The following is an 18,300-nucleotide window of genomic DNA, read 5'->3' on the forward strand; positions in this document are numbered from 1 at the left end:
CTTTACAGATTAAAGGGGAGGAGGTGCTCGCTGTCTTGAGGCAAATCAGAGTGGATAAATCCCCAGGACCAGACAGGGTATTCCCACGGACCTTGAGGGAAGCTAGTGTTGAACTTGCAGGGGCCCTGGCAGACATATTTAAAATGTCAGTATTCACGGGGGAGGTGCCGGATGATTGGAGGGTGGCTCATGTTGTTCCATTGTTTAAAATAGGTTCCAAAAGAAATCCGGGAAATTATAGGCCAGTAGGTTTGACGTCGGTGGTGGGCAAGTTATTGGAAGGTGTGATAAGGGATAGGATCTACAAATATTTGGATAGACAGGGACTTATTGGGGAGAGTCAACATGGCTTTGTGCGTGGTAGGTCATGTTTGACCAATCTATTAGAGTTTTTCGAGGTGGTTACCAGGAAAGTGGATGAAGGGAAGGCGGTGGATGTTGTCTACCTGGATTTCAGCAAGGCCTTTGACAAGGTCCCTCATGGGAGGCTAGTTAGGAAGGTTCAGTCGCGAGGAATACATGGGGAGGTAGTAAATTGGATTAGAACTGGCTCAATGGAGGAAGGTAGTGAGAAGTCTCACAACACCAGGTTAAAGTCCAACAGGTTTATTTGGTAGCAAATACCATAAGCTTTCGGAGCACTGCTCCTTCGTCAGATGGAGTGGAAATGTGCTCTCAAACAGTGCAAACAGACACAAAATCAAGTTACAGAATACTGATTAGAATGCAAATCTCTACAGCCAGCCAGGTCTTAAAGGTACAGACAATGTGGGTGGAGGGAACATTAAACACAGGTTAAAGAGATGTGTATTGTCTCCAGACAGAACAGCTCGTGAGATTCTGCAAGCCCAGGAGGCAAGCTGTGGGGGTTACTGATAATGTGATATAAATCCAACATCCCGGATTAGTCCTCATGTGTGCGGAACTTGGCTATCAGTTTCTGCTCAGCAACTCTGCGCTGTCGTGTGTCGTGAAGGCCGCCTTGGAGAACGACACACGACAGCGCAGAGTTGCTGAGCAGAAACTGATAGCCAAGTTCCGCACACATGAGGACAGCCTAAACCGGGATGTTGGATTTATGTCACACTATCTGTAACCCCCACAGCTTGCCTCCTGGGCTTGCAGAATCTCACGAGCTGTTCTGTCTGGAGACAATACACATCTCTTTAACCTGTGTTTAATGTTCCCTCCACCCACATTGTCTGTACCTTTAAGACCTGGCTGGCTGTAGAGATTCACATTCTAATCAGTATTCTGCAACTTGATTTTGTCTGTTTGCACTGTTTGAGAGCACATTTCCACTCCATCTGACGAAGGAGCAATGCTCCGAAAGCTTATGGTATTTGCTACCAAATAAACCTGTTGGACTTTAACCTGGTGTTGTGAGACTTCTTACTGTGTTCACCCCAGTCCAACGCCGGCAGCTCCACATCAATGGAAGAAGCCAGAGTGGTTGTGGAGGATTGCTTCTCTGAGTGGAAGCCTGTGACTAGTGGTGTGCCGCAGGGATCGGTGTTGGGTCCATTGTTGTTTGTCATCTATATCAATGATCTGGATGATAATGTGGTCAATTGGATCAGCAAGTTTGCTGATGATACAAAGATTGGAGGTGTAGTGGACAGTGAGGAAGGTTTTCAAAGCTTGCAGAGGGATTTGGACCAACTAGAAAAATGGGCTGACAAATGGAATTTATTAACAGTAAGAAGTTTAACAACACCAGGTTAAAGTCCAACAGGGTTATTTGGTCGCAAAAGCCACACAAGCTTTCGGAGCTCCAAGCCCCTTCTTCAGGTGAGTGGGAATTCTGTTCAAGTAAGAAGGGGCTTGGAGCTCCGAAAGCTTGTGTGGCTTTTGCTACCAAATAAACCTGTTGGACTTTAACCTGGTGTTGTTAAACTTCTTACTGTGTTTACCCCAGTCCAACGCCGGCATCTCCACAAATGGAATTTAACGCAGACAAGTGTGAGATATTGCACATTGGAAGGACAAACCAAAGTAGAACGTACAGGGTAAATGGTAGGACTCTGAAGAGTGCAGTTGAACAGAGAGATCTGGGAATTCAGGTACAGAATTCCCTAAAAGTGACGTCACAGGTGGATAGGGTCGTAAAGAGTGCCTTTGGTACCTTGGCCTTTATAAATCGGAGTATCGAGTATAAAAGTTGGAGTGTTATGGTAAGGTTATATAAGGCATTGGTGAGGCCGAATTTGGAGTATTGTGTACAGTTTTGGTCACCGAGTTACAGGAAGGATGTAAATAAGGTTGAAAGAGTGCAGAGAAGGTTCACAAGGATGTTGCCGGGACTTGAGAAGCTGAGTTACAGAGAGAGATTGAATAGGTTGGGACTTTATTCCCTGGAGCGTAGAAGATTGAGGGGAGATTTGATAGAGGTGTATAAGATTTTGATGGGTATAGATAGAGTGAATGCAAGCAGGCTTTTTCCGCTGAGGCTTGGGGAGAAAAAATCCAGAGGGCATGAGTTAAAGGTGAAAGGAGAAAAGTTTAAAGGGAATATTAGGGGGGGCTTCTTCACGCAGAGAGTGGTGGGAGTGTGGAATGAGCTGCCGGATAAAGTGGTCAATGCGGGGTCACTTTTAACATTTAAGAAAAACTTGGACGTGTTCATGGATGAGAGGGGTGTGGAGGGATATGGTCCAAGTGCAGGTCAGTGGGACTCGGCAAAAAATGGTTCGGCACAGACAAGAAGGGCCAAAAGGCCTGTTTCTGAGCTGTAATTTTCTATGGTTCTATATAACCCACACCCACCACCCACACCCCCAGACACAATCCCCACCCACATCCCGAAACAAACCCCACCCACACCCAACATAACCCCACCCGCAGACATAACCACCTACCCACACCCACAGACACAACCCCCACCCACACCCCCAGACATAACCACCACCCACACCCCCCACTCAAACCCCATCCACACCCCCAGACATAAACCCCACCCACACCCGACACAATCCCCACCCGCCGACACAACCCCAACCCACGTCCCCGACCCAATCCACACCCACAACCACCGACACAAGCCCTACCCACACCCCAGACAGAACCCTCTCTCACACTCCCTGACACAACCCCCACCCATAACCCCTGACACAACCCCCACCCACATCCCCTGACACAACCCCCATCCACGTCCCCTGACACAACCCCACCCACATCCCTGACACAATCCCCTACCCACACCCCAACACAACCCCGCAACACGACACAACCACACGCCCAGACACAACCCCACACCCTCACCCAGACACAACACCCACCCGCACCCCCAGACACAACCCCCACCCGCACCCCCAGACAGAACCCCCACCTGCACCCCCAGACACAACCCCACCCGCACCCCCAGACACAACCCCCACCCGCATCCCCAGACACATCCCCCACCCGCACCCCCACACAACCCCACCCACACCCCCGGCACAAATCCCACCCACACCCCCTGACACAACCCCCACCCAGACCCCGTGACACAACCCCCACCCACACCTCCTGACACAACCCCCACCCACACCCCCTGACACAACCCACACCCACACCACCTGACACAACCACCACCCACACCCCCTGACACAACCCCCACTCCCTGACACAACCCCCACCCACACCCCCTGACACAACTCCCACCCACACCACCTGACACAACCCCCACCCACACCCCCTGACACAACCCACACATAGAACATAGAACATAGAACATAGAACATTACAGCGCAGAACAGGCCCTTCGGCCCACGATGTTGCACCGACCAGTTAAAAAAAAAACTGTGACCCTCCAACCTAAACCAATTTCTTTTCGTCCATGAACCTATCTACGGATCTCTTAAACGCCCCCAAACGCATTTACTACTGATGCTGGCAGGGCATTCCAATCCCTCACCACCCTCTGGGTAAAGAACCTACCCCTGACATCGGTTCTATAACTACCCCCCCTCAATTTAAAGCCATGCCCCCTCGTGCTGGATTTCTCCATCAGAGGAAAAAGGCTATCACTATCCACCCTATCTAAACCTCTAATCATCTTATATGTTTCAATAAGATCCCCTCTTAGCCGCCGCCTTTCCAGCGAAAACAATCCCAAATCCCTCAGCCTCTCCTCATAGGATCTCCCCTCCATACCAGGCAACATCCTGGTAAACCTCCTCTGCACCCTCTCCAAAGCCTCCACATCCTTCCTGTAATGTGGGGACCAGAACTGCACACAGTACTCCAAGTGCGGCCGCACCAGAGTTGTGTACAGTTGCAACATAACGCTACGACTCCTAAATTCAATCCCCCTACCAATAAACGCCAAGACACCATATGCCTTCTTAACAACCTTATCTACTTGATTCCCAACTTTCAGGGATTTATGCACACATACACCTAGATCCCTCTGCTCCTCCACACTATTCAAAGTCCTCCCGTTAGCCCTATACTCAACACATCTGTTATTCCTACCAAAGTGAATTACCTCACACTTCTCCGCATTAAACTCCATCCGCCACCTCTCGGCCCAACTTTGCAACCTGTCTAAGTCTTCCTGCAAACTACGACACCCTTCCTCACTGTCTACCACACCACCGACTTTGGTGTCATCAGCAAATTTGCTAATCCACCCAACTATACCCTCATCCAGATCATTAATAAATATTACAAACAGCAGTGGCCCCAAAACAGATCCCTGAGGTACACCACTTGTAACCGCACTCCATGATGAATATTTACTATCAACCACCACCCTCTGTTTCCTATCCGCTAGCCAATTCCTGATCCAATTTCCTAGATCACCCCCAATCCCATACATCTGCATTTTCTGCAGAAGCCTACCATGGTGAACCTTATCAAACGCCTTACTAAAATCCATATATACCACGTCCACTGCCTTGCCCCCATCCACCTCCTTGGTCACTTTCTCAAAAAACTCAATAAGGTTAGTAAGGCACGACCTACCTGCCACAAAACCATGCTGACTATCACCTATCAATTCATTACTCTCCAAATAACTATAAATCCTATCCCTTATAATTTTTTCCAACATCTTGCCGACACAACCCCCCACCCACACCCCCTGACACAACCACCCACCCACACCCCCTGACACAACCCCCCACCCACACCCCCTGACACAACCCCCCACCCACACCCCCTGACACAACCCCCACCCACACCCCCTGACACAACCCACACCCCGACACAACCCCCACCCACAGCCCCTGACACAACCTCCAACACCTGGCACAACCCCCACCCACACCCCCTGACACAAACCCACCCACACTCCCTGACACAACCCCCACCCACACCCCCTGACACAACCCACGCCCCCTGACACAACTCCCAACCACATCACCTGACACAACCCCCACCCACACTCCCTGACACAACTCCCAGCCCCACCCCGACACAACCCCCACCCACACCCCCTGACACAACCTCCACCCACATCCCCTGACACAACCCCCACCCACATCCCCGACACAACCCCCACCCACATCCCCTGACACAACCCCCACCCCCACCCCGACACAACCCCCACCCAAACCCCCGACGCAACCCCCACCCCCACCCCGACACAACCCCCACCCACACCCCCTGACACAACCCCCACCCACACTCCCTGACACAACCCCCACCCCAACACAACCCCCACCTACACCCCCTGACACAACCCCCACCCACATCCCCTGACACAACCCCCACCCCCACCCCCACCCCGACACAACCCCTACCCACAGCCCCTGACACAACCCCCACCTCCACCCCGACACAACCCCCCACCCACACCCCCTGACACAACCACCCACCCACACCCCCTGACACAACCCCCCACCCACACCCCCTGACACAACCCCCCACCCACACCCCCTGACACAACCCCCACCCACACCCCCTGACACAACCCCCACCCACACCCACTGACACAACCCCCACCCACACCCCCTGACACCACACTCTGACACAACCCCCACCCACACCCCCTGACGCAACCCCCACCCACACCCCTGACACCACACTCCCTGACACAACCCCCTCCCACACTCCCTGACACAACCCCCACCCACACCCCCTGACACAACCCCCACCCACGCCCCTGACACAACCCCCACCCACACCCCCTGACACAACCCCCACCCACACCCCCTGACACAACCCCCACCCACACCCCCTGACACAACCCCCACCCACACCCCCTGACACAAACCCCACCCACATCGCCTGACACAACCCCCACCCACACCCCCTGACACAACCCCACCCACACCCCCTGACACAACCCCCACCCACACCCCCTGACACAACCCCCACCCACACCCCCTGACACAACCCCCACCCACAACCCCTGACACAACCCCCACCCACACCCCCTGACACAACCCCCACCCACACCCCCTGACACAACCCCCACCCACACCCCCTGACACAACCCCCACCCACACTCCCTGACACAACCCCCACCCCCACCCCCGGAATCGGGCTGAATCCGGGTTAACATCCCGGGGAGCGGAGCCGCCCCATCCCCGACTCACCGGACACCGGGCTCCGGACACCCCCTGCCCCGGACACTGGGCTCCGGACACCCCCTGCCGCGGACACCGGACACTAGGCTCCGGACACCGGCTCCGGACACCCCCTGCCGCGGACACCGGACACCCCCTGCCGCGGACACTGGACACCGGGCTCCGGACACCCCCTGCCCCGGACACTGGACACCGGGCTCCGGACACCCCCTGCCCCGGACACTGGACACCGGGCTCCGGACAGTGGGTAGCGGTGCGTGCTCGCTGTGTCCCGGGCTCCGGGCTCTGTGTCCGGCTCTGATCGCTATTCTCATTCAAAATCCTCAATCCGCGGCTCGCAGGCCAGAAACACCGCCCATTGCAGACATACACCCTCCCCAATCCCCCTAAACCTCCCCAAAACCCTCCCCAATCCCCCTAAACCTCCCCAAAACCCTCCCCAATCCCCCTAAACCTCCCAAAACCCTCCCCAATCCCCCTAACCTCCCCCAAACCCTCCCCAATCCCCTAAACCTCCCCAAAACCCTCCCCGATCCCCCTAAACCTCCCAAAACCCTCCCCAATCCCCCTAAACCCCTTAAACCTCCCCAAAACCCTCCCCAATCCCCTAAACCTCCCCAAAACCATCCCCAATCCCCTAAACCTCCCCAAAACCCTCCCAATCCCCCTAAACCCCTTAAACCTCCCCAAAACCCTCCCCAATCCCCCTAAACCTCCCCAAAACCCTCCCCAATCCCCCTAAACCCCTTAAACCTCCCCAAAACCCTCCCAATCCCCCTAAACCTCCCCAAAACCCTCCCCAATCCCCCTAAACCCCTTAAACCTCCCAAAACCCTCCCAAATCCCCCTAAACTCCTTAAACCTCCCCAAAACCCCTCCCCAATCCCCCTAAACCTCCCCAAAACCCTCCCCAATCCCCCTAAACCCCTTAAACCTCCCAAAACCCTCCCCAATCCCCTAAACCCCTTAAACCTCCCCAAAACCCTCCCCAATCCCCTAAACCTCCCCAAAACCCTCCCCAATCCCCTAAACCCCTAAACCTCCCAAAACCCTCCCCAATCCCCCTAAACCTCCCAAAACCCTCCCCATTCCCCCTAAACCCCTTAAAACCTCCCCAAACCCTCCCCAATCCCCTAAACCTCCCCAAACCCTCCCCAATCCCCTAAACCCCTTAAAACTCCCCAAAACCCTCCCCAATCCCCCTAAACCTCCCCAAAACCCTCCCCAATCCCCCTAAAGCCCTTAAACCTCCCCAAAACCCTCCCCAATCCCCTAAACCCCTTAAACCTCCCCAAACCCTCCCCAATCCCCCTAAACCTCCCCAATCCCACTAAACCTCCCCAAAACCCTCCCCAATCCCCTAAACCTCCCCAAAACCCTCCCAATCTCCCTAAACCCCCCCAAACCCTCCCAATCCCCCTACCCCCAAAACCCTCCCCAATCCTAACCTCCCCAAACCCTCCCCATCCCCTAAACCCCCCCCAACCCCCCCATCCCCCTAAACCTCCCAAACCCTCCCATCCCCTAAACCTCCCAACCTCCCCAATCCCCCTAAACCTCCCCAAAACCCTCCCCAATCCCCCTAAACCTCCCCAAAACCCTCCCCAATCCCCCTAAACCTCCCCAAACCCTCCCCAATCCCCCTAATCCTCCCCAAAACCCTCCCCAATCCCCCTAAACCCCTTAAACCTCCCCAAAACCCTCCCCAATCCCCCTTAACCTCCCCAAAACCCTCCCCAATCCCCCTAAACCACCCCAAAACCCTCCCCAGTCCCCCTAAACCTCCCCAAAACCCTCCCCAATCCCCCTAAACCTCCCCAAAACCCTCCCCAATCCCCCCAAACCCTCCCCAAAACCCTCCCCAATCCCCCTAAACCTCCCCAAAACCCTCCCCAATCCCCCTAAACCTCCCCAAAACCCTCCCCAATCCCCCTAAACCTCCCCAAAACCCTCCCCAATCTCCCTAAACCCCTTAAACCTCCCCAAAACCCTCCCCAATCCCCTAAACCCTCCTCGAACCCCCAAAACCCTCCCCTAACACCTCCCCAATCCCCCTAGACCCTCCCCCATACCCTCCACAAAACCCCCCAAACCTTCCTCAATGCCCCTAAACCCCCCAAACCCTCCCCCAAACCTCCAAATCCTTCCCAATCCCCTAAACCCCCCCCAAACTCTCCCCAATCCCCCTAAACCCTCCCCAATCCCCCAAACCCTCCCCTAAACCCTCCCCAATCCCCCTAAACCCTCCCCCAAAAAAACCCCAAAACTCCCTAAACCCTCCCCAAAACCCCCCAAACCTCCTCAATGCCCCTAAACTCTCCCCAATACCCCCCAAACCCTCCCCAGTCCCCCTAACCCTCCCCAATCCCCCTAAACCCTCCTCCAGAACCCCCTTAACCCTCCTCAATCCCCCTAAACCCTCCCCAGAACCCTCCCCAATCCCCCTAAACCTCCCCAAAACCCTCCCCAATCCCCCTAAACCTCCCCAAAACCCTCACCAATCCCCCTAAACCTCCCCAAAACCCTCACCAATCCCCCTAAACCCTCCCCCAAAAAAACCCCAAAACTCCCTAAACCCTCCCCAAAACCTCCCAAGCCTCCCCAATGCCCCTAAACACTCCCCAATACCCCCCAAACCCTCCCCAGTCCCCCTAACCCTCCCCAATCCCCCTAAACCCTCCTCCAAAACCCCCTTAACCCTCCTCAATCCCCCTAAACCCTCCTCCAAAACCCCCTTAACCCTCCTCAATCCCCCTAAACCCGCCCCAATCCCCCAAGACCCTCCCCAATACCCCACGAACCCTCCACAAAACTCCCCAAACCTTCCTCAATCCCCCTAAACCCTCCCCAAAACCTCCCCCAAACCTCCAAATCCTTCCCAATCCCCCTAAACCCCCTCAAAACCCCCAAACCCTCCCCAATCACCCTAAACCCACCCCAGAACCCCCCAAAAACCCCAAAACCCTCCCCAATCCCCTCCCCAATTCCCCCAAACCCTCCCCAATTCCCCTAGACCCTCCCCAATCCCCTAAACCCTCCCCAAAACCCCCTAAACCCTCCTTAATCCCCCAAACCCTCCCCAATCCCCCTAAGCCCTCCCCAAAACCTCCCCAAAATCCCATAAACCCTCCATAAAACTGCCCCAATCCCCCCCAAACATCATTGTTCACAAACCCTCCCCAAACCCCCTAAACCCACACTGAACCCCAAAACATCATTGTACACAGCACAAACCCCGCCAAATAATCATTGTACACAGCATCAACTCCCTGAATAATCATCGTACACAGCACAAACCCCCCCGAATAATCATTGTATGTCTGCACATCCCCCTGAATAATCATTGTACACAGCACAAACCCCCCGAATAATCACTGTACACAGCACAAACCCCCCGAATAATCATTGTACACAGCACAAACCCCCCGAATAATCATCGTACACAGCACAAACCCCCTGAATAATCATTGTATATCTGCACATCCCCCTGAATAATCACTGTACACAGCACGAACCCCCTGAATAATCATTGTAGATCAGCACAAACCCCCTGAATAATCATTGTACACAGCACAAACCCCCGAATAATCATTGGACACAGCACAACCCCCGAATAATCATTGTACTCAACACAAACCCCCTGAATAATCATTGGACATTAGCACAACTCCCATAAGTGCGGCACGGTAGCACAGTGATTAGTACTGCTGCTTCACAGCTCCAGGGACCTGGGTTCGATTCCCGGCTTGGGTTGCTGTCTGTGTGGAGTTTGCACATTCTCCTCGTGTCTGCGTGTGTTTCCTCCGGGTGCTCCAGTTTCCTCCCACAGTCCAAAGATGTGCGGGCTAGGTTGATTGGCCATGCTAAAATTGCCCTTAGTGTCCTGAGATGCGTAGGTTAGAGGGATTAGTGGGTAAAATATGTAGGGATATGGGGAAAGGATATGGGTGGGATTGTGGTCGGTGCAGACTCGATGGGCCGAATGGCCTCTTTCTGTGCTGTAGGGTTTCTATGATTTCTATGATAAAACCCTAAAAAGCCTTAACGCCCCCAGAGAAATCATTGTACACTCCTCCCCCAAAGAACCCCAAACTACCCAAAAAAACCCTAAAGCTAATCTACCAAATGTTACCCCACCCTGGAAAACCCTAAACTGCCCAAAGAACCCCAATAAACATAGACCCACTCCTAAAAAACTTCAATTTCAACCCATCCTAAAAACCCCTAATGAAGGACAAATCCCTCCCAAAAAACACCCCAGCACCGAAACTTGGCCTGTGGCACACACCATCAATAATTACGCCCAAAAAACACTAAACCAGCATTTATTGCCCATCCCTGATTGCCCTTGAGAACGTGCTGGTGAGCTGCCTTCTTGAGCCACTGCAGTCCCTGAGGTGTAGGTACACCCACAGTGCTGTTAGGGAGGGAGTTCCAGCATTTTGACCCAGTGACAGTGAAGCAACTAGGAACGGAGGCTGTGGGTTGGAAGTTGCTGCCGAAGGAGCCTTGGTGAGTTGCTGCAGTTCATCTTGTAGATAGTACACACTGCTTCCACTGTTCATCAGTGGTTGAGGGATTGAATGTTTGTGGACAGGGTAACAATCAAGCGGGGCTGCTTTGGCCTGGATGGTATCAAGCTTCTTGAGTGTTGTTGGAGCTGCACCCATCCAGGCAAGTGGGGAGTGTTCCATCACACTCCTGACTTATGCCTTGTAGATGGTGGACAGGATTTGGGAGTCAGGAGGTGAGTTACTCACTGCAGGATTCCCAGCCTCTGACCTGCTCTGGTAACCACAGTATTTATATGACTAATCCAATTCAGTTTCTGGTCAATGGTATGTTGACAGCTCATGATGCTGATAGTAGGGGATTCAGTGATGGGAATGCCACTGAAAATCAAGAGCAGATGGTTAGATTCTCCCTCAGATTCCCTACAATGCAGAAAGAGGCGATTCGGCTCATCGACTCTGCACTGACTCTGAAACTTAGAAATCTTACTCTGGGCCTCCCCACCACCCTTATCCCCATACCTCTACACATCATTTACCATGGCCAATCCACATCTTTGGACTGTGAGAGAAAACTGGGGCACTCAGAGGAAACCCACGCAGACACGGGGAGAATGTGCAAACTCCACACAAACAGTGACCCAGGGAATCAAACCCAGGTCCCTGTCACTGTGTGGTAGGAGTTCTGTGCTATCCCTGTTGGAGTTGACCATTGATTCACATTTAAGTGGTAAGTAACATCGTGTCACACATCAGCCCAAACTTCAATATTGTCCAGGTCTTGCCGCATTTGAACATGGACTGTTTCAGTATCTGAGGAGTTACAAATGATACGATACATTGTGCAATCATCAGCGAACATCCCCTCTTCTGACCTTATTTTGGACGGAAGGTCACTGATGAAGCAACTGAAGGTGGTTGGGCCGAGGACACTACCCTCAGGTACTCCTGCAGAGGTGTCTCGGAGCTGAGATGACTGACCCTCCACAACCACAACCATCTTCTATGTACCAATATGACTCCATCCAGCAGAGAGGTTTCCCCCTGATACCCACTGACTCCAGTTTTGCCAGGGCTCCTTGATGCCACATTCAGTCAAATGCGGCCCTGATGTCAAGGGCAATCACTCTCACCTCACCTCTGGCATTCAGCTCTTTTGTCCATGTTTGAACCAAGGCTGTAATGAGGTCAGGAGCTGAGTGACCCTGGCGAAACCCAAACTGGGCGTCAATGAGCAGGTTATTGCTGAGCAGGTGCTGCTTGATAGCACTGTTGATGACCCCTTTCATCACTTTGCTGATGACCGAGAGCAGACTGATTGGGCTTTAATTGGCCGGGTTGGATTTGTCCTATTTCATGTCTACAGTACATACCTGGATTTGGGCCAGTGGGCTGACGAATGGCAGATGGAGTTTAATTCAGAAAAATGCGAGGTGATGCATTTTGGTAGATTGAACCAAGGCAGGACTTACTCAGTTAATGGTAGGGGGTTGGGAAGAGTTACAGAACAAAGACATCTAGGGGTACATGTTCATAGCTCCTTGAAAGTGGAATCACAGGTGGACAGAGTGGTGAAGAAGGCATTCGGCATGCTTGGTTTCATCGGTCAGAACATTGAATACAGGAGTTGGGACGTCTTGTTGAAGTTGTACAAGACATTGGTAAAGCCATACTTGGAATACCGTGTGCAATTCTGGTCACCCTATTATAGAAAGGATATTATTAAACTAGAAAGAGTGCAGCTAAGATTTACTAGGATGCTACTGGGACTTGACGGATTGAGTTATAACGAGAGGCTGAATAGACTGGGATATTTTTCTCAGGAGTGTAGGAAGCTGAGGGGGTGACCTTATAGAGGTCTATGAAATAATGAGGGGCATAGACAAGGTAGATAGTCAATATCTTTTCCCAAAGGTAGGGGAGTCTAAAACTAGAGGGCATAGGTTTAAGGTGAGAGGGGAGAGATACAAAAGTGTCCAGAGGGGCAATTTTTTCACACAGAGGGTGGTGAGTGTCTGGAACAAGCTGCCAGAGGTAGGAGTAGAGGTGGGTACAATTTTATCTTTTAAAAAGCATTTACACAGTTACATGGGTACGATGGGTATAGAGGAATATGGGCCAAATGCAGGCAATTGGGATTAGTTTAGAGGTTTTTTAAAAAAAAGGGCGGCATGGACAAGTTGGGCCGAAGGGCCTGTTTCCATGCTATAAACCTCTATGATTCTATGACTCTCTATGACCTGGGCAATTTTCCACATTGCTGGTAGATGCCAGTGTTGTAACTGCACTGGAACAGCTTGGCTAGGGGCACAGCAAGTTCTGGAGTCTTCAATACTATTGCTGGAATATTGTCAGGGCCCATAGCCTTTACAGTGTCCCGAGCCTTCAGCCATTCCTTGATATTACATGGAGTGAATCGAATTGGCTGGAGACTGGCAGCTGAGATGCTGGGACCACTGGAGGAGGCCAAGATGGATCATCCACTCGGCACTCTGGCTGAAGATTGCTGTGAATGCTGCCGCCTTATCTTTTGCACTGAGTGCTGGGCTCCTCCATCATTGAGGATGGGGATATTTGTGGAGCCTCCTCCAGTGAGTTGTTTAATTGTCCACCACCATTCAGGACTGGATGTGGAAGGACTGCAGAGCTTAGATCTTATCCATTGGTTGTGGGATCGCTTATCTCTATCTATTACTTGCTGTTTATGCTGTTTGGCATGCAAGTAGTAGTGTTGCAGCTTCACCAGGTTGACTCCTCATTTTTAGATTTGCATGAAGTTATGAACTGGAAAAAGGCCAAATTTGATGAAATGAGAAGGGATCTGGGAAGTGTGGATTGGCACCGGCTGTTTTCTGGTGAGGATGTAAATGGAAAGTGCAGAGTTTGTATGTTCCTGTCAGGATTAAAGGCAAAGTAAATAGGAATAAGGAACCTTGGTTCTCGAGGGAGATTGTAACACTGATTAAGAGGAAGAGAGAGTTGTATGAAATGTACAGGCAGCAAGGAACAGGTCAGATGCTCGAGGAGTATAAAAAGTGCAAGAAGCTACTTAAGAGGGAAATCAGGAGGGCTAAAAGAAGACATGAGGTTGCTTTGGCAGACAGAGTGAAGGAAAATCCAAAGAGCTTCTATAGGTATGTTAGGAGCAAAAGGATAGTGAGGGATAAAATTGGTCCTCTGGAAGACCAGAGTGGTAGACTGTGTATGGAACCAAAAGAGATGGGGGAGATACTCAATGGTTTTTTTGCATCCGTATTTACTGAGGAAATGGGCATGGAGTCTACGGAAATAGGGCAAACTGGTAGGGAGGTCATGGAACCTTTACAAATTAAAGGGGAGGAGGTGCTCGCTGTCTTGAGGCAAATCAGTGGATAAATCCCCAGGACCAGACAGGGTATTCCCACAGACCTTGAGGGAAGCGAATGTTGAACTTGCAGGGGCCCTGGCAGACATATTTAAAATGTCAGTATTCACGGGGGAGGTGCCGGATGATTGGAGGGTGGCTCATGTTGTTCCGTTGTTTAAAAAAGGTTCCAAAAGAAATCCGGGAAATTATAGGCCAGTAAGTTTGACGTCGGTGGTGGGCAAGTTATTGGAAGGTGTGATAAGGGATAGGATCTACAAATATTTGGATAGACAGGGACTTATTGGGGAGAGTCAACATGGCTTTGTGCGTGGTAGGTCATGTTTGACCAATCTATTAGAGTTTTTCGAGGAGGTTACCAGGAAAGTGGATGAAGGGAAGGCGGTGGATGTTGTCTACCTGGATTTCAGCAAGGCCTTTGACAAGGTCCCTCATGGGAGGTTAGTTAGGAAGGTTCAGTCGCTAGGTATACATGGGGAGGTAGTAAATTGGATTAGACACTGGCTCAATGGAAGAAGCCAGAGAGTGGTTGTGGAGGATTGCTTCTCTGAGTGGAGACCTGTGACCAGTGGTGTGCCGCAGGGATCGGTGTTGGGTCCATTGTTGTTTGTCATCTATATCAATGACCTGGATGATAATGTGGTAAATTGGAACAGCAAGTTTGCTGATGATACAAAGATTGGAGGTGTAGTGGACAGTGAGGAAGGTTTTCCAAGCTTGCAGAGGGATTTGGACCAACTAGAAAAGTGGGCTGAAAAATGGCAAATGGAATTTAACGCAGACAAGTGTGAGATATTGCACATTGGAAGGACAAACCAAAGTAGAACGTACAGGGTAAATGGTAGGACTCTGAAGAGTGCAGTTGAACAGAGATCTGGGAATACAGGTACAGAATTCCCTAAAAGTGACGTCTCAGGTGGATAGGGTCGTAAAGAGTGCCTTTGGTACATTGGCCTTTATAAATCAGAGTATCGAGTATAAAAGTTGGAGTGTTATGGTAAGGTTATATAAGGCATTGGTGAGGCCGAATTTGGAGTATTGTGTACAGTTTTGGTCACCTAGTTACAGGAAGGATGTAAATAAGGTTGAAAGAGTGTAGAGAAGATTTACAAGGATGTTGCCGGGACTTGAGAAGCTGAGTTACAGAGAGAGATTGAATAGGTTGGGACTTTATTCCCTGGAGTGTAGAAGAATGAGGCGAGATTTGATAGAGGTGTATAAGATTTTGATGGGTATAGATAGAGTGAATGCAAGCAGGCTTTTTCCGCTGAGGCTAGGGGAGAAAAAAACCAGAGGGCATGGGTTAAGGGTGAAAGGAGAAAAGTTTAAAGGGAATATTAGGGGGGGCTTCTTCACGCAGAGAGTGGTGGGAGTGTGGAATGAGCTGCTGGATAAAGTGGTGGATGCGGTGTCACTTTTAACATTCAAGAAAAACTTGGACGGGTTCATGGATGAGAGGGGTGTGGAGGGATATGGTCCAAGTGCAGGTCAGTGGGACTAGGCATAAAATGGTTCGGCACAGACAATGGTTCTATGGTACTGTTCCTGGCATGCCCTCCTGCACTCTCCATTGAACCAGGGTTGATCCCCTGGCTTGATGGTAATGGTTGAGTGGGGGATATGCCGGGCCATGAGGTTGCAGATTGTGCTGGAGTTCCTCTGCTGTTGATGGCCCACAGCGCCTCATGGATGGCCTGTCTTGAATTGCTGGATCTGCTTAAACTCTATCCCATTCAGCACGGTGATGGTGCCACACAACACGATGGAGGTTATTCTCAATGTGAAGACAGGACTTTGTCTCCACAAGGACTGTGTGGTGGTCACTTCTCCCGTTACTGTCATGGACAGATGAATTTGTGGCAGGCAGTTGGTGAGGATAAGGTCAGTATGTTATTTCCTCTTGTTGGCTCCCTCACCACCTGCCACAGTCCAAGTCTAGCAGCGATATCCTTTAGGACCCGACCAGCTCGGTCTGTGGCGGTGCTACCGAGCCACTCTTGGTGATGCACATTGAAGTCCCTCACGAAGAGAACATTTTGCACCCTTGCCACCCTCAGTGCTTCCTCCTAGTGTTGTTCAACATGAAGGAGTACTGATTCATCACCCAAAGGAGGATGCTACGTGGTAACCAGTAAGAGGTTTCCTTGCCATTTTGAATCTGGTGCCAAAAGATTTCATGGGATCCAGAGTCGATGTTGAGGATTCCCAGGGCAAATCCTTCCCGAGTGTCTGAGAGTCACAGTGGTTTACAGCATGCAAACAGGCCCTTCCATCTCAACTTGTCCATGCCGCCCTTTTTTTTAACCACTAAGCTAGTGCCAATTGCCCGCATTGGGCCCATATCCCTCAATATCCATCTTACCCGCGTAACTGTCTAAATGCTTTTCAAAAGACAAAATTGTCTGAACAACTTAATTGCAATGCTAATGTAAGCTTACTTCTGATACTAATATATAACCTAAAAAACTAAAAAAAAACATTAAAAATAGTTACCGCCTCTACTCATTCCATTCACCACCCTCTGTGTGAAAAATTGCCTCTCTGGGCCCTTTTGTATCTCTCCCCTTTCACCTTAAACCTATGCCCTCTAGTTTTAGACTCCCCCACCTTTGGGAAAAGATGTTGACTATCAAAGAAGCCAGAGGGTGGTTGTAGAGGGCTGCTTATCAAACCGGAAGCCTGTGACCAGCGGTGTGTCTCAGGGATCAGTGCTGGGCCCACTGTTATTTATCATTTATATTAATGATTTGGATGAGAATATAGGGGGCATGGTTAGTAAGTTTGCAGATGACACTAAGATTGGTGTCAGAGAGTCATACAGTCATAGAGGTTTACAGCATGGAAACGAGCCCTTTAGCCCAACTTGTCCATGCCGCCCTTTTTTTTTAAACCCCTAAGCTAGTCCCAATTGTCCGCATTTGGCCCATATCCTTCTATACCTATCTTACCCATGTAACTGTCTAAATGCTTTTTAAAAGACAAAATTGTGCCCGCCTCTACTACTACCTCTGGCAGCTTGTTCCAGACACTCACCATCCTCTGCATGAAAAATCTATGACTCCATCACTCTACCTAGCAGGAAGGGCCGTGGATGTCGTCTATATGGATTTCAGTCAGGCATTTGACAAAGTCCCACATGGCAGGTTGGTTAAGAAGGTTAAGGCTCATGGGATACAAGGAGAAGTGGCTAGATGGGTGGAGAACTGGCTTGGCCATAGGAGACAGAGGGTAGTGGTCGAAGGGTCTTTTTCCGGCTGGAGGTCTGTGACCAGTGGTGTTCCGCAGGGCTCTGTACTGGGACCTCTGCTATTTGTGATATATAAATGATTTGGAAGAAGGTGTAACTGGTGTAATCAGCAAGTTTGCGGATGACACGAAGATGGCTGGACTTGCGGATAGCGAAGAGCATTGTCGGGCAATACAGCAGGATATAGATAGGCTGGAAAATTGGGCGGAGAGGTGGCAGATGGAGTTTAATCCGGATAAATGCCAAGTGATGCATTTTGGAAGAAATAATGTAGGGAGGAGTTATACAATAAATGGCAGAGTCATTAGGAGTATAGAAACACAGAGGGACCTAGGTGTGCAAGTCCATAAATCCTTGAAGGTGGCAACACAGGTGGAGAAGGTGGTGAAGAAGGCATATTGTATGCTTGCCTTTATAGGACGGGGTATAGAGTATAAAAGCTGGAGTCTGATGATGCAGCTGTATAGAACGCTGGTTAGGCCACATTTGGAGTACTGCATCCAGTTCTGGTCGCCGCACTACCAGAAGGACGTGGAGGCATTAGAGAGAGTGCAGAGAAGGTTTACCAGGATGTTGCCTGGTATGGAGGGTCTTAGCTATGAGGAGAGATTGGGTAGACTGGGGTTGTTCTCCTTGGAAAGTCGGAGAATGAGGGGAGATCTA

General features: G+C 51.0%; 1 protein-coding gene and 1 pseudogene across 2 annotated transcripts in view; both read right to left on the reverse strand.

Moving 5' to 3' along the window:
* The window catches only part of LOC144504463 (plectin-like), a 745,079-nt gene that overhangs the window by 632,755 nt on the left and 94,024 nt on the right, over nt 1-18,300 (reverse strand). The window lies entirely within an intron of this gene.
* Nucleotides 6,933-9,637, reverse strand: LOC144481421 (uncharacterized; annotated as a pseudogene).

This window comes from Mustelus asterias, chromosome 2 (genome assembly GCF_964213995.1).
Source record: "Mustelus asterias chromosome 2, sMusAst1.hap1.1, whole genome shotgun sequence".
Classification (NCBI taxonomy): domain Eukaryota; kingdom Metazoa; phylum Chordata; class Chondrichthyes; order Carcharhiniformes; family Triakidae; genus Mustelus; species Mustelus asterias.